The following is a 23,584-nucleotide window of genomic DNA, read 5'->3' on the forward strand; positions in this document are numbered from 1 at the left end:
TTTTGGGGACCTGCATTAAAGAATATAAATCAGATATCCATATAAATTTCAGACAGGACTATCCAGCAGTTGTACGTGACAGCAATAGGGGTGGGAAAAATTTCATCCATGTGTACATTTTGAGAAATATAGTGTTTTTATTTGGTACAGTTGCATATTCATTTCTAACAGACTGTATCCTAAAAGAATTGGACTTTTATAGATTGTATGAATATTCAGAGAGTCACCAGAACCAATTCTGTCCTTTACCTTATGTGTCTAGACCCATCTGTCTTTTGCTTGCTAGATGGTTCTAGTTCTGTATTGTGGCATTTGCCTTTTGAGAAAAAGGCATTTCCTGTGTTGACGAGGGGGGCACACTGGTACCTTTGCTGTCCTGCTTGAAAGTTTCTGCCCTCTTGGAGTGTGTTAGCATGAGTGTGTGTGGGGAGGTCCTGCCTGATTTAAGATGTGGCCTTTGCTTTCCTAAGCCTATGGGGCACTGTTTGGGACACTGATGCAGCAGGGGAAGGCGTGATGACTGTTGCCGCTGGTAAGTCATCAGGGAACTTGGCAAGCTGTTGAAAGCTAGCAGCCTTATCCATTTGCATTTTAATTGGCATGACCATTAGCCTAAAGCCGGAATTTTAAAAGTTGTCCCATGAGCCCTTTCTCCTTTACTCTCATTTTACTCAAACTGATTTGCATCTTTAAAAAAGACATGTTTCTCAACATTTCTCATGCCCATTATGATAAACTTAGAAATCTTACACTTCTTTAATATTATTTAAGCTATCAATGAAAAAGTAAGAATTGTAAGAAAAGAATCAAGGCAGTGACAGTCCTAGCAGAATTCACCTTTTTTCCCTAAAGTCATAGGAGATCAGGGTGAAAGTGAGACCTGCTTGCTTGCCACAGGTGTTTTCCTGTTTTCGCTAGTGACCAGCACAGCATAGGTCACTTTCACATTAAGCCTGTTCAACTGCTTTGCTTTCATGGTCACATGGGGCAGAGCCTGCTTTGCAAATACAGGGTGTTTTTTTATAATTGAAAAAAATGATTTTAAGACTTATATATGTGCCCATCCCCCCAAGAGTTTGATACAGCTCTCATACCATCTCATACTACTGCACTGCTTTAAATACTTAACGATGAAGAGAGAAACAGATGAAAGTAATTAAGATGGATAAGTAAGACATTCTCATTCGTGAGCACGTTGCCGGCTCTGCTACCATTCCCATAGGACTGTGGTATTGTTCCTCCTCTGCACTGTCTTTACCACTCCGGAATTTCCTGCACTGTCAGTGAGACCCTGTCCTCCAGTCTTACAAGAATAAGCCAGCCTCACTGATTCTCATTTAGGTAACTGTTCTGTTCCGCAGAGGCCTGTGGAACCTTAAGTGATAAGATCATTAGTATAGATAGGCTGGGTGCAGTGAGAGACACACGAAGCTTCTAACAAATGCGAGTTTTCTTCCCTTTCTTCCCCTTTCATGGTTCAGTGACTTTACTTCCATCATCATCTCTGGGTCTTCTAATATATGATAGTAAAGAGTAGGGTTTTTGCTGGGCGTGGTGGCACATGCCTGTAATCCCAGTGGCTGGGGAGGCTAAGGCAGGAGAATCTCGTGTTCAAGGACAGCCTCAGCAAAAGTGAGGTTCTAAGCAACTTGAGACCCTGTTTCTAAATAAATAAAATACATAAGAGGGCTGGGGATGTGGCTCAGTGGTCGAGTGTCTCTGAGTTCAATCCCCAGTACCAAAGCGGGGGAAAAAGGAAGGAAGGAAGAAAGGAGGGAGGGAGGGAGGGATGGGGGTTTTCATAGATGAAAATCCAAGTGAGTTCATGTCTTCTAAATCTGGTTCCAGTTCTCCTCTGCAGTGAACATAGGTCTTTTGCGTTCTTTCAGTTATAAGAATGGATGAAGAAGAGAACTAATTCTTTGAAGATATCCTATGTAAGTTTCAAACAGTGGGACCTAGAATCCTCACAATATTTCCATGAGGTGGGAGAGATGATCTCCATGTCATAGATGAAAAAACTAGCACAGCCGTGTTGTTTGCCTAGCTTGGCCTATCGTGATGGAGCCAGGATCCAAACCCAGCATCATTGCTCTTTACATTATACAGAGTTGCTTTGTTGGTTCCAATGAAAGGAATGATCTTTTCAGACATGTTCAGAATTTTCCTATACTTTTGATAGGTGAAAGAGGAAAAAACATAATCATTATTATTCTTTTGAAAATAAGCTACCTCGTTCTACTTAGTAACTATTTGGTAAGATTCGGGGCAATGCCTTCATGCCCTACAGTTCTTATTAGGTAGAAATCCAAGAATATTGCAACCAATTTATTCTTCTTTAGTTCTTATAAGTAGAATTAAGATCCTTTTTAAATGAAAAATCAGTGTATTTCAGTGTATTTTCAAGAATAGAAGTATTAAATTGACTCTAAAAGTTTGTTTTTGTAACTTCTAACAGTAACCAAAGGATTATCTTTTCCTACCTCTTCAGAAAAAATACTTGGAGTTGTAAAGATGAAAAAATAATGTGTATACAATGAATCTTTTCTGCTAGTATTAAAACCTGGAAATGCTCACATTCAGCAAAATGGATAAAAGACATCTCTATAATTTTAACTTATATGTTCATGATATATAATAGATAAAATAGAGTTCCATAATTTTTTAAAATCTCACTTAAGAGTTTAGATTTGAACACTTAAGAATTAGTTATCAACTCTTGAGTGTTGGCATCCAAGCCATTATCCTGGGCTTATAGAGAATTTACTCATCATTTCAACTGGATGTATTTATCTAAGTTTTTGTTTTGTTTTGCATTGGTTTCTTTCTTATCCTCCAGAACATCTTAGGAATCCTTGGGGTGGGGTGGGGGGATTAAATTTGGTGAGGGAAACATGGAAGTGGGAGATGGTCCCACTGGAAATATGTGCTGAGATAGACAATTGTAGTTTTTAAAAAAAAGAGAAAAGGAGCTTATGTTATCACTTGTCACTATCAAATATGAAGATTTGCCACTGAACTTTAGCCTCTGAGAGTTGCACTTTGAATATTTGGCCACTGGAGAGCGCTGTGCTACAGCAAACCACCTAAGTTAGAAGTCATCAAATCTCTTCATTTTTCCTTCTCACTAAAAAGATAAAGGATTTATATTCTTGTAATGCCAAATCAGTTCATACTTAACATTCAGCCTTTAGCTGTGGAAACTTGTTTGAATGACAGTAATGGCTTCATTTCAAGTTATTTAAATGTTTAATGCTGTGTAATTTACTCAAATGTGTGTAATCCTTTATTTAACTAGATGAAAATAATATACTGTTAACATTGTTTTTAGCATTAATTAATGTGACTAATTGCAGTTAAAAACACTAAGACCAATTTCCCTGTTTTGTTGCACGTTCAGACTAGAGAGTTTCCCTCTGGCCCAGGCTGGACCTTCCCCTCGGCCCTGCTCTTTGCCCCATGCATATTACCCCTCCTCCCTGCTTTTTTAATAGTTAATTTGATTTCAGTATAGCACAGTCACTCTTGGTGGCAAAAAGATCTCTGTAGGTCCTTTTCCTCCTAAAACTTGGCCGTTTAGAGAAAGGAACTTCATAACAGTATTTTATTTTTCCAGATGAATGTAACCATGGTTAAAACCACTCAATTACTATCACATGTGTTGGCATCGCTCCTACTGGCACCTATGAGATGAGTGAGAACTCATTTTCAACAAGAAAATGTAGACCCTTAGGATTGCTGCCTGAGACCCTGTCAGCTCAGCTATTGCTGCCATTGACTCTCAATAATAAGGAAAACCAAGACCAAAAGCCCCTGCTGTGTTCAAAGCTTTCCTCTGGTTTTGGAAATCGGATGAGTGTAACTCAAAACCAGGTAGCAGGTTTCTGGCAACCTGCTTGTGCTCCTGTGATGTGTTCTGTTGTCACTGCCCGTTAGCCCTCTGCTTGTAGGCATGAGTAGCTCTTTCTCGTTAAACATCGCTCCTCCAGGGTGCTGGAGAGAGAAACATTTTTATCCATTGTAATTGTTGATAAATGTCTTTTACTCAAAGTAATTGTTAGGTTACAGCAAGGTTTCTTACTATTCTATACTGTATGGAAGGTTCGTTCATACTCTGATTTTTTAAGGGTTAAAAATATAGAAACTTTCATTATTTTTAGATTAAATTCTGGATTAGAATTGCTGTCTGTATTTTAAAATACATGTAAAAGGAATTTGTCAACTCCTCATAGATTTTATATCATCATGTATTTTTTTATATGCAGAGATACTGTTTTGTTAATAGAATCTTAAATTGAAAGCTTCAATTTCATTTCATGAGAGAAATGTACTCATTTAGCACATTGACTGTGGTTTGTTTATCAACAATTTCAAGAGATTTTATGTGATATTTTTGCCACATCATAACTTTTCTTACCGTAATTTTAAACATTAGTTTACTTATACACACACACACACACACACACACACACACACACACACTCCCCCGCCCACCCTGCCCCCCCCACTAGCTCTCAGTTGGGCAAAAATAAATAATTGAAAATTTAAAGTTATACTAATTCTTACATATATGCCACATGGCACTTTTAGGAGATAAGTTATAAAATTCATGAATGAGAGTGATGCAAGTTTAAAAGTCATTATTTTCATTGTTTTCTTCTTCTTTTTTAAACCCCTAGATAACACACATGCTCAGCACTGCCAGAGCCCTTCCTCCCACTTGATCCTCACGCACACTGTAGGTAGTAGGTGTGGACATTATTTCCATATGATAATGAAGGTGAAGAGCACTTTCTCCAGATCATGGAGAGCGCATGAGGGAAAGCTGGGACTGAACTCCAGTTCCTGCTCTCAGCAGATGCTCTGTCCTCTACATTTTCTCTCTTTTAAAAGCTTGGGGTGCAGTCCTGGAGGGTGTGGCTTGACTCTGGATGGAAGCTGTGAACAGCATCTGATGGGAAGGCTGGCATGGGCTTCTCTATGTATTTTAGATCGTCTAAGGACATTTCTGAGTGCTACGTTTCTCATCTTTAAAGTGGAATTTGGTTATTCTTTTTCCATTTTATCCAAGACAGAATAAACCATAAAAGAGTTTTAATAAATTGAGAACTGAAAGTCTAAGAATAAAAGCTACTTGCAGTATAGTTTTTACCATCTTTGTTTTTGGGAAAGGGAACATGGTTCTTTGTTTTTCTTTACATGAAAGACAGTAAACAAGCTTGAAAAAGATGGTATTGGAAGGGAACAGATGGATGAGGCATCTTCCATTATAAAAGCATGAAGAAATATACTTTTAATTATTGCTAATATTCCCATTGGGCCAGGTGGGGACTCAGGATTTGGTTTTCTTCCTTCATTGCCTCCTTACTTTGCAGTTTCTTCTCACTTGAGAATGAGATCTCTTTAAAAATATATGTCTTGGTATGTGATAATGGGCTGATTTCTTTAAGAGATGCAACATTATCAGTGACTGCTAAGATCAAATTAAGCCATAAATTAGGATACAACATTTCCTAAAGACATTTTATGTTTTAGTCAGTGCTAAGATGGAAAAGATAAATAACTACTAAAGTAGCAATAAAGAAAAAAAAAAAAAAGCAAACAGGTGTTATTGCTTAATATGATACCAAAAAATCCCACAATTACTTGTTAAATACACGTAAATAAATTCTAGTTAGTTAGCTATGCAAGGGTGAAGGCTTTAGCTCATTAATGTGGTTTCAGGACCTGTTATGTGACTAACACTCTGCCCTCTTGTCAGCATCCTAATACTTCAGAGCATGTATTATCATTTTCCAGTAATGTTTTCAGGCTCTTCCTTCCAGGGACACACAACATTACTTTGATGTGTACCATAACCCTGCCAACATTTCTCGAGCCCATGTCTTCTCCTGTGCTTGAGATTCATTGTCTTTCACCACTTTTAGCATCTGTGATGTAATTTATACCTGCCCTGCAAGAGTGCTCTCTCAATGTGGCCCCCTAAGCAGCTTTCCCCTTTCACCTCAAAACTTGCAGCACTTTTTTTTTTTGTAGGACTCATTTTAGATCTTTTTTATTCTGGCTTCTGTGTCCACATCCAGCATCTCTTCTATCTCCACTGACTCAGAGGATATCACAGGAAGACCACCTGGTAACTTCTCTGGGAAAAATCAATGCACTGGTGTTGGCTTTAGTTCTTTGCTGCCTTTGACCCTCCAGATCTCACCAGCTTATTTGAAATGAATTCTATAACCTACGTGTCAAAAGGACTACACATTCCCTCCTGTCAGACCCTCACGCTAGCCGTCTCTCAGCTTCTTCATTCTTCTCATTGACAAGTCTCTCTGGGTGTGGAACATCTAGTACTGATTCTCTTTTCTCATGTTGGAAAGGGAAGAGCCTTAGAACTGGATGTGTCTTGGAGCTTCAAGTGGCAGCACCTTTCATTTGGTCAGGAAGGTGTGTGTTGCTCAGGGAGACTGTGGGATTTCTGTAAGGATGTGTGACAGATGAGCAGTGAGTTCGATCTAAAATCCAGGCCTCCTGACTCTTAGTCCATCTAGTAGCATCTCTGCTACATATTCCTTCCATCTGGACACCAGTGAATGGAACCTCTTCAGGCTGTGCAGATTCAAGGGACTTAGGCTATCTGGTTTGACAGACTAGTAGATCATTAGCCAGCTCCACAAGATCGTCCATAATATGGCTCCACATCAGCATCAGACTACTGCTGATCTCGATCAAAAAAAGGACAAAAGGATTATAAAGGATTTGATTAGACAGAAACACTACATTTCTGGAATTAAAAAACAACAAATTAAAAAGAGAAAAAAGGCCAAGCGGCAAAATGGGAAAAATTACAGTATTTACAAATAGGGGAAAAGATTAAAATCTTTGCCATTTGAATTTTATAATCAAAAAGGGAAAGATGAACATCTCAAGAAAACAATGAGAAAAAGACAAGTAACACTAGGGTTAGACCCTCTGCAAAGGAGGGCACATAAATAGAGCTGGCCCTCAATATCTGTGGGTTCTCCACCAACAGATTCAGCCAGCTGCAGAACAAAAATAAAAACCATGTCTGTACTGAACATGTACAGATATATTTTCTCCTCTCGGTTCCCTAAACAATATAGTATAACAACTATTTACAGAGCATTTGCATTGTATTAGGTATTAGATGTAATCTAGAGATGACTTGAACTCTACAGGAGGCTGTGTGTAGGTCATATGCAAATACTGTGTCATTTTATTTTAATATCTTCAAGTTTTGAGATCAAGGGGTCTTGGAACCCAGTCTCTGGGCAGACAGAACTGACTAAATGGCCATGTGAAGAAGCAATCAACCTTGTTGTGAAACAAAGAGAAACATTCTGTACCTATCAAGTGGAATGGTATTTTGAGTAGTGCTCATAGTTAGTGTTGGCAAGGGCAAGGTAAAACATTCTTTCTCAGTCCTGGAAGATTAGAAATAGAAATTATGATACATAAACACATGGAATTGTACAGCCATTAAAAATGTTAGGAAAACTTATATGGCAAAAAAATACAAGTTGAGAGAAATTACTGAAGTAATATTCCCATCTTTAAAATGACATATGTGTATATATGTTATTTAAAAAGCTGTAAGGAAAATATACCAAATGTTAAAAAGCATTTTATTGTTGAATAGCAATGATTATTCTCTTCAGATTTTTCCAAGTTTTCCATAAAGAATGTGCACTACTTTTGAAATTTAAAAAAAAAATGACAAAACAAGAAACAAAGATTTTTTGTGTGTGAAAGATGTTGGGACTTCACCTTCAGATCAAACTTCTTTGCAGAGCGGCTGGTTTTTGTCTGACCTTTTAAAAGGCTGTCTACCTGTCCTAGGTTTGCAGAGCGCATCTCAATAGTAAGGTAAAGGCCACACGGCACAGTGAGATAGACTTGGTAGGAGCCTAGAGATGTGACTGCACTGTGCTGGCACGTGTGGCTGAGGTCACTGCCAATCCCTGGGGTATCTCTTCATTTACAGAGAGAGGGCATGGGTTCATAGCTTCCATAAGGTCCCTTGCAACTGTATAATTGGTAATTCTGAGTCTTCCCTAAGTCCTTTGGCCTCCTCTGTTCCTTTTTATGTCTGCTCATATCATCTCACCAAACCTCAGTTGGGAGGCCAGATTTATCTGAAATCTGACTCTGGGAAGTTTTGTTGTAAATGGTTAAAAAATATAGATATATAAAATTTTATATAAAATATATATTACACATATATACTTTTTAATCACTTGTCATCCCTCTTGGATACTTTTGCAAACATCAGGGAGTTACTTTATTTTAATCAGGGACTTTATTCTCTCTTACAAGACTTCATACTTTTTGTATCCATTTTGGAGGTTTAGACCAGGTCAACAGACTTGATAAAGAGCCTGATAGTAAATATGTCATGCTCTGTGGGCAATATAAAGTCTCTGTTGCATGTTTTTCTTTATTTAAATAACCCATTTATACTGTAAAAGCTGTTCTTGGCTCACAGGCCATAAGTACGGCTTAGTTTGCTGTCCTTGTTCAAAACCTTAGAGGAAGCAATTATTCTGTCATACCTGGTAATACTTGCAAACTTGATTTTCTTTCCCCACATTTCTACAATAGGTCTATAGACCATAAACAAAATAATCCTTTAGGTTAACAAGAGAATTTATACGATGGGTAACTAAAGGCACGTGATTTTGTCCAGTTCCTCAAATATGTGTATGGCCAAAAGCTAGAAGGTGGAACCTATATAGTTAGGACAGTTTCAAGTTGTTCATATCATGTCCTTTCTGTTGCTTCTGGAAATATCGTGCAGCCCTGGTTTGGCTGGACTCTCCATTTGACCCAGTGCTGTTAGCCTGACTGCATCCAGGGCTTCCAAGCCTCCCCTCTAAAATGGTCGTTTATCAACTGAGTGGCCTTTACAAGTCCATCCATCTAAGCCTCCATCTCCTCATTTCTCAAATAAAGGCAGTAGTAGTCCCTGTCTCGTAGTGTGGCCGCAAATGTCGAAGGAGATCAGGCTAGTAAAACAGCCTTGGCACAGGGAAGCATGCAATCAATACGGGATTTTTTTTTTTTTTATCATCTCTCTTCTTTTGTTTTCAAAGAATATTCAGTACTCTTCATAAACTGATCAAAATCAAAAATAATAGCCAATCCTAGTAAGTGTTGGTAACTCATATGCCCTTGCTCTGGAACTTACACCCATTCTGCACCGCAGCCGTGTCTTTTTACTTAATCCTCATTAGACATAAGCAACTAGTGATAACCTGGAGAATGAAAATGAAACACTTGCTGAGCAGTCTACTTCTAGTTGCTTAGTTCTGACTCCCTGCACATGGGTTCTTTTGTGTCTCCCTTTCCCCTCCCTGTGCTCCTTTGCAGTTGAAGAGCAAAGAGCTGAATGCAGAATCCAAAACAAAGATCTTACCAGCATTTCACTTATCCACCAAGTAAGCATTTACAGAGCACCAGCAATATTCTAAGTGCTGTCTGGTGCCAGATGCACAGCAGCGAGAGAGACCAAGACTCTGCATTGTGTAGCTTATGTTCTAGTAGGACAAGTGAGGTGTGAAGAACTAAATATGGGGCTTGTAGTATTTTGAAGAAACTGGGATGGGGTCATGAACCATCAGGTGGCTGAGTCTGGACAAGGGACACATGAGCAGGACAGGCAGAGACGGCCTCTGAAGAAGGCCATTGAGCCACGACTCTTAAGTATAAGATGTTGGCTGAGCAGAGAATGAGGGGAAGAGTGTTTCAAGCTGGTGAGCAGCAAGGGCAAAGGCTGTGAAGTGGGTACCAGTTCTGGTGTCTGAGGAACAGGAAGGAAACCCTGTGTGTCAGAAATCTGGTGGGGAGTCTATATGGTGTTGGGGAAAGGTGTGGCTAGAAATGAGGGCAGGGTAGATAAGAGGCAGCCAGGTCCTCTGGGGCCTTGGTGTGCAGAGTATCTTCTAATGATGGGAAGCCACGGGAGGGTTTAAGCCAGGTGATGAGATAACTTGGTTTATATTTTTGAAAGGTCAACTCAGAGTGTTCTAGTTTGAGAATAGACAGTGGAGTAAAGGGTCAAGAAGTCAGGCAGGTGAGGAAAAGGGAATAGAGGTGAATGGGAAGGAACTGCGAGGGAGGTGTAGGAAGAAAATGAGGAGAGGATTTCCAGGGAAACCTAAAGAAGACAGCCTTCCATATGAGTAGAGTAGTGATGGACGTGGGCAGTAGATGCTACATAAGACAACATGGATCTGGCAAGATGGCGCTTCCTGTTGACCTCGTTAAGAGCCATTTCAATGGAATTGTGGGAGGAGTGAATGGAGGCTGAGGAAATTGAGGTAGCAGTAAATGTAGATGAAAGGAGTGTCACCAGGAGGGGAAGCAGAGAAGAGATGAGGCCGGAGGGGAACTTGGAGTCCAGAGAATGATGTTAAGGCAGGCACGTTTGTATTGAGTTAAAATGATACCACTGGGAGGGAGGATGTGATAATGCAGGAGAGTGGGTCTCTGCAGAGCCTTCGTCCCTGATACTGGACAGCGGCTAGGATCCTGAGTTCAGGAGGCTGAGTTATGTGTGCAATTTAGTTTCTTTTCCCCATCTAGGCTGTGTATCTTAGATACAGATCTGTTTACTCGTCTGTCTCTCCCACTAAACTGGCATCTCTTCAGCAAGAGTGGTTATCTTTGTATCTCCAGACACAGCTCCATGTTTGGCTGTGAACTGAGTTGAAGGAATGACAGCTACATTGGTACAAAGAACTCATATAACAGCTACACAATCATGCGCTACAAAGGGAAGTGACTTGAGAGCATGAATAAAATTAAGTGTTTACATTACTTAGAAAAATTAATATTATTTTCCTTTTTTTTAAGTTGAATAAATTATCACCAATCAGCAGAGTTGAAGAGTAGCTAAAGGTGCAAAACAGACCCCTCACGACCTTGTGGGAGGAGGTGGGGGTTCGGGAGGAATGAGCAGGTGCCTGGCAGGCGCAGTCAGGAGCATGACCCCCGGTTCAGGAGAGGGTGAGAACCAGATGTGTGTGGGAAAAGCAGATCCCAGCTTGCTTGTGGGGATCACAAGCAGGAGGAGAAGTAGAGTGTTTAAAGCCTGGGTTCCTGTTGGAAAGAGATGGCCCCAGTAGATTTGTGTCCAGAAGGGTGGGAACAGCTTTGTAGAAAGTTTCAGTTCAGCTCAGTACAGCTCTTTCCCAAATGCTTTCTACTTGGCTTGGGTGAGGCGGGAGACCACAACAAAACAAAATAGCTACTTTCCCCTTCAGTATTATACAGCACATCCTAAATGAAACATGACTCTGAGCTACAAGCTGCCCCTGGCAGAGAGGCTGGTTGTAAGAGCATAATCTCAATGCATGCCCTGAAATTAATGTTCCGTGAGCGCTCCAGATTTGTGTGACGCACTGTAAGTCATATCCAACCCAACTGTTCTTTTAACCGCTTGCATTAAGTATCATGAAATGAGTTGCCCTGAAAGGAACCATCTGAATAAAGAAGCTTTTATGCCTTTATAACTTCTTACTGCCTGACCCCAGGTCACTGCTGTTGATATTGGGAGCTTTCTCTCCCACTTTTCACTCTCTTGCCTTTAATGAACGGGAGGTCTCCAAACCAGGCTTTCTCTCTTGCTCTCTCTTGGCTGCCAGGTGCCAGCAAATAGTGCTGCCAGCCCCACTGGAGGGCCGAGGCAGGAGTGGCCTCTCCCATCTTGTATCTACCCTTCCCAGAGGCCTGTGGGGTACCAGCTGAAGGAAGGTCACATCACAGCTCCACCCCTCAGAGTCTGTTTTCTCCAGCTTCATTACAATGCTGCCTTCATTATTCCCCTGGATTTTTACTTTTCAAAACAGTTTAGGATGTGTGGCCTCATTTTATTTTACATTAAACTGACAACCTAATATCTCGCCAAGTACCCATTGGGAATACAGTTCTGCACTCGCTGCGCTGTGCCATTTGCCAACTTCTGTCTTTGTTGCTTAGCTCTCATTCAGAAAAGAATTAATTTAAAGTACATGATGCTGTGATTGTCTCCTTGAAGAGAGCTAGGTTCTTGTACATCTTGTAGAAGTACCTGTGGATGTACTTGAGTCTTCCAGGTTATGTGCTTTCCTCTTCTCTCCTCTTTCCCTTTCATGTCATCCTGGGTCCCCTATGTTAGACTCAAATCTCCCTGATTTGCCTTGCCCTACTCAGTAGGATTTCTAGTCCTACTGCTTCTGTCTTCATTTTCTTTTACCTGATATAAACTAATAGAGATGGAAAGGCATTTTTGGTCCAAATACAAAGCTCTATGTTTAGAGAGCATTTTTAAGAGAAGAGCCTCCTTTAAGAGATCCTCATTGTTGGAGGTGCCATGTGTAGGTTTACTTCCCAGAGCACACATACATACCAGTTTTCTCTTCCTGCCCAGCCTGTGTGGTGACTGTGCAGCACCTGCCAGAAGGATGACCTGTTCAGAAGGGTCATGTCTTATATAGGCACTGAATCTAAAACTGATACTATATTGTCTGCTAGAGGAAGAAGATATTTAGGACAGTGGCAAGTTATGAGGCTTCTGTGCAGATGGATATTAGATTATATCAGAGTTTGATCCAGTCACTGGCATGTTTTATACATGAACTGTAACAGGACGAGAACTTTTTTCCTTATGCTCGTTTGCTTGGTTAGTCTCAGGGCCCCATATACTATTGAAAAAAACCTTGATGTGTCCACCCACAGTGAATTTAATTTGGAGAGTATGTAAACCACCAGTGCCCATAGAACAGGACTTATTCCTGGACAAAGGACAGCACTCTTTAAGTGTTGGATACATACTGTCTCTCAACCCACAAGAGCCTTATGAAGGAAGGCATCACTCCCTTGTCTATAGATGAGGAAGCCGAGTATCCAAAAGCTTGCCTCCAGTCACACAGCTGGCGAGGGGCTGGGCAGGCATTCAGGCTACTTATCTGATTCTGAAGAATGTGTCCTTTCTTTATTCCAAATGGTGCTTTTGAGGTAAGTCTTAAGTATTGCTTGTTTTTGCTTCTATTTTTTTCTTACAGTCTATAAAAAACAACACTTATTTAAGGATCTTAGTGCCCCTTACTTGAGGCTTGGATTCTGAAATAGAATTTTTTGTTTTAGAGTGTGATTGAGCAGTAATGGCAGCATCCGTCAGTGTGGCTTGGTGGCCCTGTCACACAGATGTGCAGACAGGGAGTGTTACCTTGTACATAGTGATTCAAACTTGGATTTCAAAATGTTGGAAAATATTCAAGAAGTAAGATTTTTCTTTTCCAAAGATTGTAATAACTTTGTCATAGTCTACTAGCTTAATCATTAATCACATTTCTGGTGTAACCAGTGTATGTCTTTTCTAAAGATAAGAACAGCATTCTTTTTATTCTTTCCCCTTCTGTCTTTCCATTTCCCCATCTGCAATGTGTGGATTATCCAGTAAACGTAACAAAGAAGGTCAGTGTAGGTTAGCCAGGTTTGATAGCACTGTGTGAGTGGGAAGCCAACCTGGGGAGCTGGATGGGCCATGCCTCTGATCCCCTGTCACTGTGCTGTGACCTGCATGGGGCGCCCGTTGGCTGTCACTCACCATCCATCGTGTACTTGGGAGCTGCCTCATAGCCAGAGCAAAGCCCAGGGAAATCTCCACTCTTACAGTCTGAGCATTTGATTGTGGTTTCCATTTGATAACAACATAGTTTACAAAGAACTTTTCGAGGCTTTTGAGGACTCCTGAGGCTCTTATTTTGTCTTCATCTTCAGCCAAGATAATTGAAGCTTTGTCAGTCTATTTCAGCAGCACTTCTTCTGTTAGATGTGCTGCTGTTTGGGATGTTCAGGTAGACCAAAGGGGACACACTTGTGGCTCCTCCTGGAGCTGTGATTCTGTTCTGTATGTGATGACAGTGAGCCGGGACATTAGCTCACGGGCATACCAAGGTAGCTTATCATTGCACAGTAACAGTCTTTCCAATCTCCTCTGAGTCTCAGTCTGGTGATTTTTCAGTTCCCTCTTCAAGGAAAACAGGATTTCTCAGCCCTTTCCTGTAGTTGCTGCAAAGGATTCACACCAGGTTTGAAGGCACGTAAAGTAAGATCAGAGTCTGCGCAGAAGCCAGAACCCATGTTTCTTCCCTACGTAGTCTACCACTTGGTCTGCCTGTCCATGTTCCTCTTGGTGGAGAGAGACCAAAGGTGCTCTTCTAAGGAGAGTACGGGAAGAATAAGTTCAGTGACGCAGCACAGGAAGGGGTGGTGGAAGAATGATGAGATTTGCAGCGTCCTCGCTGCTGACCACGTGATTCTCTAAAATACCTGGAGGAGACAGGATAGAGACAGTCCAATCATGTTAATAGCCTATTTTTCAAGCATCCACATGCCCAGAGACACCTAAAAGACCAGTAAATAAATGTGTCAGATGATGTATGTAGGCACACTAATATGATATTCAAGTCAATAAAGTAAAAGCAAAAATATTTTAAATGTGGCAAAATTCATTAGAGTACAGTACTCAAAAAAGCCTTTGAAGGAATAGAGAGGAATAACATTATTAACCGTTGATACTTCTTCATCGGCACCTCCACATATTTTGTGTCGCTTAATACTGTACAGCATCCCTGTGCAGCAGGAATATTCTCATTTTTTAAAGATAAAGAAATTAGAACTCCTGAAAGTTGTACAATTAAAAACAAACAAACAAACAAACAAATAAATAAATAAATAAAACAAGTAGTGGGACCAGAATTCAAAAAGCAGGTTTAGCCCGGTACGTGGGCTCATACCTGTAGTCTCACCTCCTAGGGAGGCTGAGGCCGAAGGATTGCTTGAGCCCAGGAGTTCACAACCAGCCTGGGCAGCATAGCAAGACCCGTCTCAGACAAACAAACAAACAAAAGCCAGATTTGCCTGACTCCAAAGACTTTGTATAGGATCTCTTTCCACCAAGTCACACTACCTCCCCAGAGAGCCGCTGATGTCTTTATTTGATGTGTACATAACCTCTGTGCTCCGTTTGAGTCAAGTTAGTAATTCTTAAATGACTCTCGGATAAGAAAACCTCCTGTAGAGGCTGTAGAGAAAACAAATATCCCCAGTTAGTATTGCTTTCATCCTCACTTTCTTAACTATAATCAGCATTGATTCTTTCTTATTCCCAGATAGCATTAAGTTATGATAACATTAGGGTGACAGAAAATAAAATCAACAAATATAGATACAGCTCAGTAGATCAGTAAAATGTGAGAATTGGCAACAGTTAAAGTAGGTCTTATCTAAAAAGTATGGACATAAATACAAAGCACAGGCTTCGGAAGCTTTTCAGATGAAGATAACTTCGTTTGCTAAACAAGATTTTTTTTTTTTGTATAAAGGAAAAGACGGTCTTGCTTCTGAGCATCTTATTAGAAGCATGATCTTATAGACCAGAGTTTGCTCTTATAAAATCAGCAATGCCTGTTCAGCTTTATTCAGATATTACATCTAGCACATAGTAGGTATTAGGTGAAGGTTAATTGAAGAGAATCCCTCTCCATCTCCAGTAAAACATCTTGTAACCACAGAATTCCCCTCTTTATCTTTGATTTCACTTTCTGTACTTTCAGTGACCTTCAGTTAACCATGATGTGAAAATATTAAATGAAACATTCCAGAAATAAGCAAGTCCTAAGCTTTGAATAACTTTTATTATGTATGGTATATTGTTATAATTTTTCTGTTTATTATAGTTTTTAATCTACCATGCCTAATTTATGAATTAAACTTTATCATAGGTATGCGTGAGAAAAGAGCATAGTATATATAAGGTTTGCTACTATCTGCAGTTTCAGGCATCAACTGCGGGGTTAATCTTGGCATTTATCCCCCAAGGATAAGGCAGCCTTCTGTCCTTCCTTTTTCTTCCATTGTCTTTTTAGCTTCCCACGCCACCCGCCACCCCACCACCGCTCCTTTGGTGGTATCAGGGATCAAACCCAGTACTTTGAGCATGCTGGGTAAACACGCTACCACTGAGTACCCACCAGCCCTCCCTTTCCCATCTGGATTGCTTTGTTCTCTAACTTTGACCGTCATCCCCAGTGATTAGAGAAAGCAAGCACAGATTAGGGTTTCTCTTCTCCTTTCCTCGACTTCCTCGGTGGAATCATGCCATTTCAGGAGCTCTTTCATTTTAGGAAAGCCATCTGTCTTTGTCATGACTGCCTGGTCCTCAAGCCCTTATTAATCATCTTGAAAACCCCACCCATCCCAGGTGTCACTTCACTTAAGCCTGGATGTCATTGAAAGGGCCTCTCATGGTGGTGTTGCTGTCCTTGTTCCCTGTGCCTATTTTAAAAATCAGTTGACAAAAGTTTCTATTTAAAAGCTCCAAGGGAAAATTAGATAGAGTAATAACATTTTCATGTGATTATTTGCCATATTGGCATTGAGGCAGAGAAATCTGTTAGAAAAACTGTTTGCTCTTTTTCCATGTGTCCATATTGAATATGTGAGTTGGATATGCTGTCTCTATTCTGAAACTGTCATGTGTTATAATAACTGGTTTGACACTTATTATCTTTTTTAATGCAAAGAGGAAATTGTCAGAGTTCACAACAGTAAAATAGATCCTTTGTTATTTGTATTATTTTCACTTGAAAGTATTTTTTACCTTCTTTGCCTTGATAAAACTGAAGCTTATGTGGTAAAAGACGATGGCATGACATGAAATGCCAGAATTTGGACAGTATCAGAGCAGAGCAGGATTCAAATGAATCATTAATTGGTATTTTTTAGAACCAATGTTTATAAGCAAAGCTGTCAACTCAAATCACAGCCTAGCCTCATAGGATTTTAGTACTTTATCAGCATAATTACTTATCAGTGACTTTAATATGTCTTCCTGGAGTTTTTAAAAGCGTTCTTTCCACACCAGTTCATAAGCACATATCACACACCCTGGCTTCTCTCCAGCCTTCATGTATTCATTCAATCCAAGGCTGTAAGGAGGGAGGATGTAGCCTTAAAAATACACTGAATTATGCTTTAAATCCTATATTCGTGGGAGGGATTTGCTATCAGATTATTCTGACCTTTGTGCTGTGCTGGCTTGAAAACAATTTTTAAAGTGCCTAATGGTTACACTTAAAAACTAGTACTTCCAGTGAGCCTTTGACCTTCAGTAGTTAGATTATGCAGAGTGAAAAACACAATGGCAAGACCAAATTAATTTTCTCCAGCCTGCCAAATGGACATTCAGGAATTCAAATGGACATTTTCCAAAATTACTTGCCAGTTTACAGTGTTTGGACAGTTAGGGAGAAGGGCTCTCTGAGTCAGCTCGGTAGGATGAACTTGAATAAGACTACTGAGGTGAGAGCCATTGTGTTTGCGGTCTGGCTCTGCCAGTGCTGCTGCCTTTACTCAGGACCTCCGAGAGGTTTCTGGGGTTGAGCAAGACCCTATCTCAAATATCTTCCTTGCCCTAACCATCTGTGATTCAAAGTGGAAAACACAACATCAGCCTTTGGACCCAAGAGGTTGTGGAATGCTATTCTCAGAACTAAATACAGTGGCCGCTATATCAGAATAACATCTTCTTTCTGCATAATCAACACATAATAAATGCCTGTACAGAAGGTGCTGTGCTTGATGCTATGGGGCAAGACAGAAAAAAACAAAAAATGGTTAATGAATTTGACAGACAAAATGAAAACTAAAGGCACGGAAAAGAAGTTGAGCAGGGGCGCCACGTGCAGGCTATGGCAGAAGATCTGTGGGAAGCAGAACCACAGACTTTGGAACAAAGAATGGGAGAGCAGGGCGGAGGTGGCTGAAGAAGTTTTTCCTTTTAGATGTAACCACTACTGGAAGATTTTTTTCCTGAGAATTAGTCTTACTAATGTAGAAAATTTGGAAAGTAGAAAAACATACTGAGAAAGTAAAATCACCCCTAACCTTAAAGTCCATACATTACTACTTGGATAAATCTGTTTATTTTTGGTCATGTGTATGTGTATTCTTTTTAAAAATTGAACTTCAGATCATATTGCATATGTTTTAATTTTTTGCTTTTTTCGTTTAACATTATTTTACTTTTCCTCACATGATTAAATATTCCCTGTAAATATTTTTGAGGACTGTATATTTTGTTATATAAGGATACCATAATTTGATCTTTCCTACGTTGAATTATGTGTAGATTGTTTCTGCTTTTCTATTTATTATTTATGTGATATCGTGTTTAAAAATTATGCTCCCAATTTCCTACAGAATTGAAAGTGGCAGTTGAGGAGTTAAAATTTAAATTTTAAGCATTAGATATAGTCTAATGTTTAATTGTAATGTTGACTAAAAACTTGGCTCTGGAAAATTACACAGACTTACATGCATCTAAGAGACTGGAGGCGGGGGATGCTGGCACAGTTGGAAGTATCTTGAGAAAAGAGCTTTGAGAACCCATGATGTCTATTTATTGATTCATTCATTTAGACAGTCCCTGGACATGAAGATGCTTATGTTACTTCAGGGCGCACTCAGCTCTTTCTAGAACTAGCCTCATGACTAGTTCCCTATGTCTACTCTTCTTCCCTCCATTTTTTACCCTGAAGTTAGGGTGTTAAAGACATCAGTCAGATCACATGCGTAACCCTTTGATAAGCTCCCACTATGGAGGGCAGAGTATGGGATAAAGCCATACTCCTAAATAGGACCTTCAGGGCCCCTGCCCATTTAGCACCTTCAGATTTACTGTCCCCTTTGCATTTCCTAAGATGGCCTGAGCTCTATCTACCCTCTGATCTTCCTGCTTGTTGCCTCACTTCCTTGTATACTCCTCACCTAGTGATCTTAAAACTGACTCTTGAGTCTCACCTTAATTTTCACTACCTGAGAGGAGCCCCTTGAACACCAGTACCCCTTATCTTAATTAAGTCTCATATTTACTCTCATAGAAACCAAGTATTTTTTTTTATTAAAGAACCAATCACGATTCATAACTATACATTCATTTAATGTATGTTTCCCTCACAGCAGGGATCATGGCTGTATTGTTCTCTTTTACCCAGTTCCTGTCATGTGGTAGAGGTGAAAGAATAAGTGAAAGGTGAAAAAGACAGACATAATCCCAGTCTTCTCAGGATTCGAACTCTTCCTGAGCTTTCCATATTGGCTCTGAAGATAAGAGAAGAGGAGGAATCAGAAATGATGAATGGGGGCTTTAGTTTAGATGGTTGGTAGGATAAAGACATCATTGACAGAAATGGTTAGGCTAAGGGATAAGTCAGATCAGGAGAGAAATGATGAATTCAATTTTAGGTATGTGAAATTTAAGGATGAAAGTTGAATAATCCCCTGGAAAAATTCAGCATGCCAGTGCCAGTCTACACCTAAATAAAATAACATCCTTTTGTTCATTTCTTATTTTGGGACATTATTCATGAATCAGGAAATTATTATCAATTAATTATGTATAATTATCAATAACATTGATGATGATAATAATAATAATTCCCTAATTCATAAATAATGTCCCAAAATGATAAGTAGTATTATTTCTATCCTCAGGTTTTCCTACCTATTGCCTCTCTTCCTAGGACACTCCTCACCTAGTGGCAATTATTATTATTATTATTATTATTATTATTATTATTATTATCATCCTGCAGCCCATTTTTGAAGGACATTGCATTTGTCCTTCTGAATATCAGATAAATAATATGGTAAGTTCATCATTTTATTTTTTCTTGAAGACCTGACATTCTGCCATCTCAATTACTGAAACCCTGCCACCTTCATGTTCTGTTTGCAGGAGAAACACAAGTTGGAACTTTCCTTCTTTCACTCACCTCCCCAGCAGCCCTCACTTTCCATCAACCTTAAATCCCATTATTTTGGGAAAATATCTAAATGATAAGCTTGAGGAGCTTGAATAGTATTTTCACATACTTAGTGGATCCAACCACAGAATCAAGTTTGCAATATTAGATTTTGAATATAGTGTTTAAAGTCTTGGTATTTTGCAGAATCACAAAGATAAATTGACATCGGAAGCTGATTTTTTTCCCAAGAAATAATAGCAATATTCTTTGCTCTGTGAAATGTGAGTAATGCAAGAATGGGCTTGATTATGGCTTAAGCAGGATTATTGATCTTAGAAAGCCAAACGTAGACATAAGCTCATCTGTTCATATTACAGGCCTAGCATATTTTTAGAAAATGAGCAAAAATGTGAACCAAAGTCTTATCTCATGTAGGTGCCTTTTTGCCTAGTTACAAGAGTCATAGAATTTTATCAGTGAATTGGTTTGTTTTTGATGTGTTTTCAGATTTAGGCTAATTTTGACATGTTAGTAAGGTACAATCTGGAGGTCAGACTTAATTTTTCAAAGTTCTATAAAAGACCTAAGAATTGTCTTTTGTTGCTTGGGCACCTTTCTATGATAGTGCCCCGCTCTCCTTTTCAATAACTGACTCAGCCTGACAACAGTTGTACTTGCTGCTTAAAGCTCTGTAAAATGTTATTTAAATATTTCTAACTTATTGTTTCATGCTGGGTTTTATGGTACATAAATTTCTATTTAGGCCACTAATTTACAGTAGAAGTTTGTTACTAATATCACTGCAGGCTCCATCCATCTAAAAATATTGCTCATAACCTATGCTAAAAATATGTTATATATTTGCACTGTATGTAAACAGTGTTGTATTTTATTAGTGTGCAGTGCTTTGTCTGTGGAAATGCTGGTGTTGTGGCATATATTTAGGGGGTAGGAATACAAGCATGGAGGCAGGAGCAAAAAAAACCCGAAAACCCTGAAGGATGGAATTTATGGAATTTTGAGAGCACTTTGCAGAAAATCTACATATAATACTCACAATTTCTACTAAGACAAAGTGGAATCTTGCAGAATATTCAGAGAATCTCTGTTATTTCCTGTATTCTCCATATTTCCAACTGGGTTATAGAGGATTAAAACCACAAATATGTTCAGCTCCAAAGAGGCAGTCATTACTGCTTTAATGGCCATGTTTTTACCTTCAAAAACTTTTGTTAAATGGGCCATAAATAACACAAGTTGTATCTTCTTTTTGGTAAGAATAAGCATAATTCCAGGGAGTGACATTTTGATTTCTTTCTCCTGGTTGTCTTTAACTGGAAGGACACTGGTTTGGGGGATGAAATGTTTAAGGCTTTGGAAGTTTCTCTGATTGTTTTGAGCAACCTTGAGTCTGTAAGTCACTGGCCTCTGTGTTCAATTCTAAGCTCTAATCTTGTCCTTCACTATTAAAAATGAGGGAAAGAAGTAGATGGATTGTGAGTTGATCCTAGTTAACACAGGTCAGTTTTGTTCTCAAGGTTCTAATGGGTCCGATTTCCTGGGCGAGGCCACTGTGCTGACCTCACTGCTGGATAACACCTGATGAACCGAGAGTTGCTAATTGTTGATCAGTCGAAAACATTATTGTGCTTCAAAACCAGACTGATTTAAGTTTCAGTTAGCTGTCCAGAGTTGGGTTTTTATGACTTTTCAAGGGTATATTGAGATTTGATAATCATGTTCATAAATGCAAAATCTTATAACTTTTTAAAAAATACCTTTGCTGAAAATTAAGGCCATTGGTTTTGCCTCTAAAATAGCGATGCTCTAGTAAGTTTACCATCCTATATTTACATGGTTCCCCAGAGCACCAAAACCATCATTTGTGATGAAGATTTTTTACAAACAACTCCCAAAGAATGTTAATGTAGCAAATGAATCTTGGAATACTGCTCTCTTTCTAATTTACTGCTTCTTTCCATGAATGTTAAAGAAGGAGCAGTGACTCATAATTAAATGCAATTCTTAAGGCCTCTGATGTGGCACTTGCCAGTTGATACTCATTGGCATTTTGCTTGGCCTGTTGGGCTGAGCAGGGGGTCTTCCAGTACTGCTCTACTTTGAAGGTGGACTGAGTGTGAGGGTGCTTCTTAGCAGTGTCTGCACGCCTCCTTGAGATGGCTCCTCAGGCCTTCATCCCCTTACCTTATCTAGGCACACGTTCTACCAGCTCTTCTTTCAGTGGTGGTTTTGCTTAGAAACTTCACACATGTTCACATTAAGAAGATAAAATACTTTCTAAAATCAAATCACTAGATCATTAGGACAAATAAAAGGGAATCTGAGTGATAGAAATTTCTCAAAGGGTCTTTTCTCTAAGTTCAAAATAAAACCAGCACTCCCTAATCAGCATTTTTATTCACAGACAGGACCTTGTGTGCAGCTCCCTGGTCTGTAACCTTCCTCATCTAAAAACCAGTGTTTCCATTTTCAAGATGGAAGTTCTGTGGATCATGGTTGCTCTTCCTCTAAGCTTGGCTAGACATTGCACAGGCCTGCACTGGGCAGGGCAATAAATGTGCAAATTGAACTGCATTTCATGACCAGGTTCTCTACTTCGTACTCTCTCATCCTCTGGTTATTTTTTCTGAGATTAAAGCCCATTTAACAACTGGAAAGCATACAGTCTGCAGAGACCTTAAAGATTACTGGCAACAAAACATATTTATGTCTTTAATAAGGAATTGAAATTTACTACTTACTAAATAAATTTTCCCTCTCCTTGGAAATTGTTGGTGTTGGTTGAAGCAGTTTGGTCTAAAGGATATTTCGTTGGTCTTTTGTTTCCTGAGGAAATATTTTACAATATTTTCTGCCCAATAATAAAATTTTGAGGTAATCCTAAATTATTATGTATGTGAATAGTTTTTTGTTAAGTATTAAAATATTTTGTATGGTATTCCAGTATCTTAAGATTAAAAGAATAGAGAGCTTATAATGAATGAAAGTGACTTGTATGGGCAAAGATGTGTCTATAGAATAGAGGTGATATATTTCAAGGTGAAAATTGTGTGATCATTTGTACAATCCAGTTAAAATCACTCAGACATAATGATCATTCTACCTCTGTAACATTTCTCTGACAGTCTATCTTAAAAGATGAGGTGGTTATGAAGCCATGAGTCACACAGGATAGTTTAAGAATGGGCTCCTGAAAATGCCTTGATCTCCTTTTTCCATCCTAGGAAGATGCAGGGATAAGCAGGTCTCAGAGACCATTTGGAGATGAGGGATCTGGCAGTACTATTGAAAGTGAGTGGCATGGGGTGAGCTTCATTCCGAATATTGTTGGTCATTGGAGTATTTCTTTTTGGTACTGGAGATTGAACCCAGAGGCACATTACCACTGAGCTATATCCCTGGCCCTTTTTAAATTTTTAATTTTGAGACGGAGTTTCACTAAGTTGCTCAGGGCCTTGCCAAGTTGCTGAGGATGGCCTTGAATTTGGCTATCCTCCTGACTTAGCCTCCTGAGTAACTGGGATTACAGGCGTGTGCCATCGTACCCAGCTCATTCACACATTTCTGACTTGGCTTTTTTCTTTTTGGATGCAACTTTAGATTTTTGCGAACATGCAAAAGACAATAGTAGTCTTGTCAAATTGATATTTTATTTCCTTAAGAAATGGAAAAAAAAAAAAAAAGAAATGGAATTGTTGTTTCCTTCCTCCTTCCCTTCCCTTCCTTCCTTTCTTCCTTCCTTCCTTCCTCTTCTG

The 23,584-nt window shown here is 39.3% G+C and overlaps 1 protein-coding gene and 1 long non-coding RNA gene across 2 annotated transcripts in view; both read left to right on the plus strand.

Moving 5' to 3' along the window:
* BTBD9 (BTB domain containing 9) overlaps positions 1-23,584 on the plus strand; it is a 447,416-nt gene that overhangs the window by 128,517 nt on the left and 295,315 nt on the right.
* Positions 4,498-23,584, plus strand: part of LOC306666351 — a 28,370-nt gene continuing 9,283 nt past the window's right edge. The window contains exon 1 of the long non-coding RNA XR_013765278.1: positions 4,498-23,291. This is a non-coding gene — a long non-coding RNA (uncharacterized lncRNA). The remainder of the gene's footprint in view (positions 23,292-23,584) is intronic.

This window comes from Sciurus vulgaris (assembly GCF_902686455.1).
Source record: "Sciurus vulgaris genome assembly, chromosome: 7".
NCBI classification, from domain to species: Eukaryota; Metazoa; Chordata; class Mammalia; order Rodentia; family Sciuridae; genus Sciurus; species Sciurus vulgaris.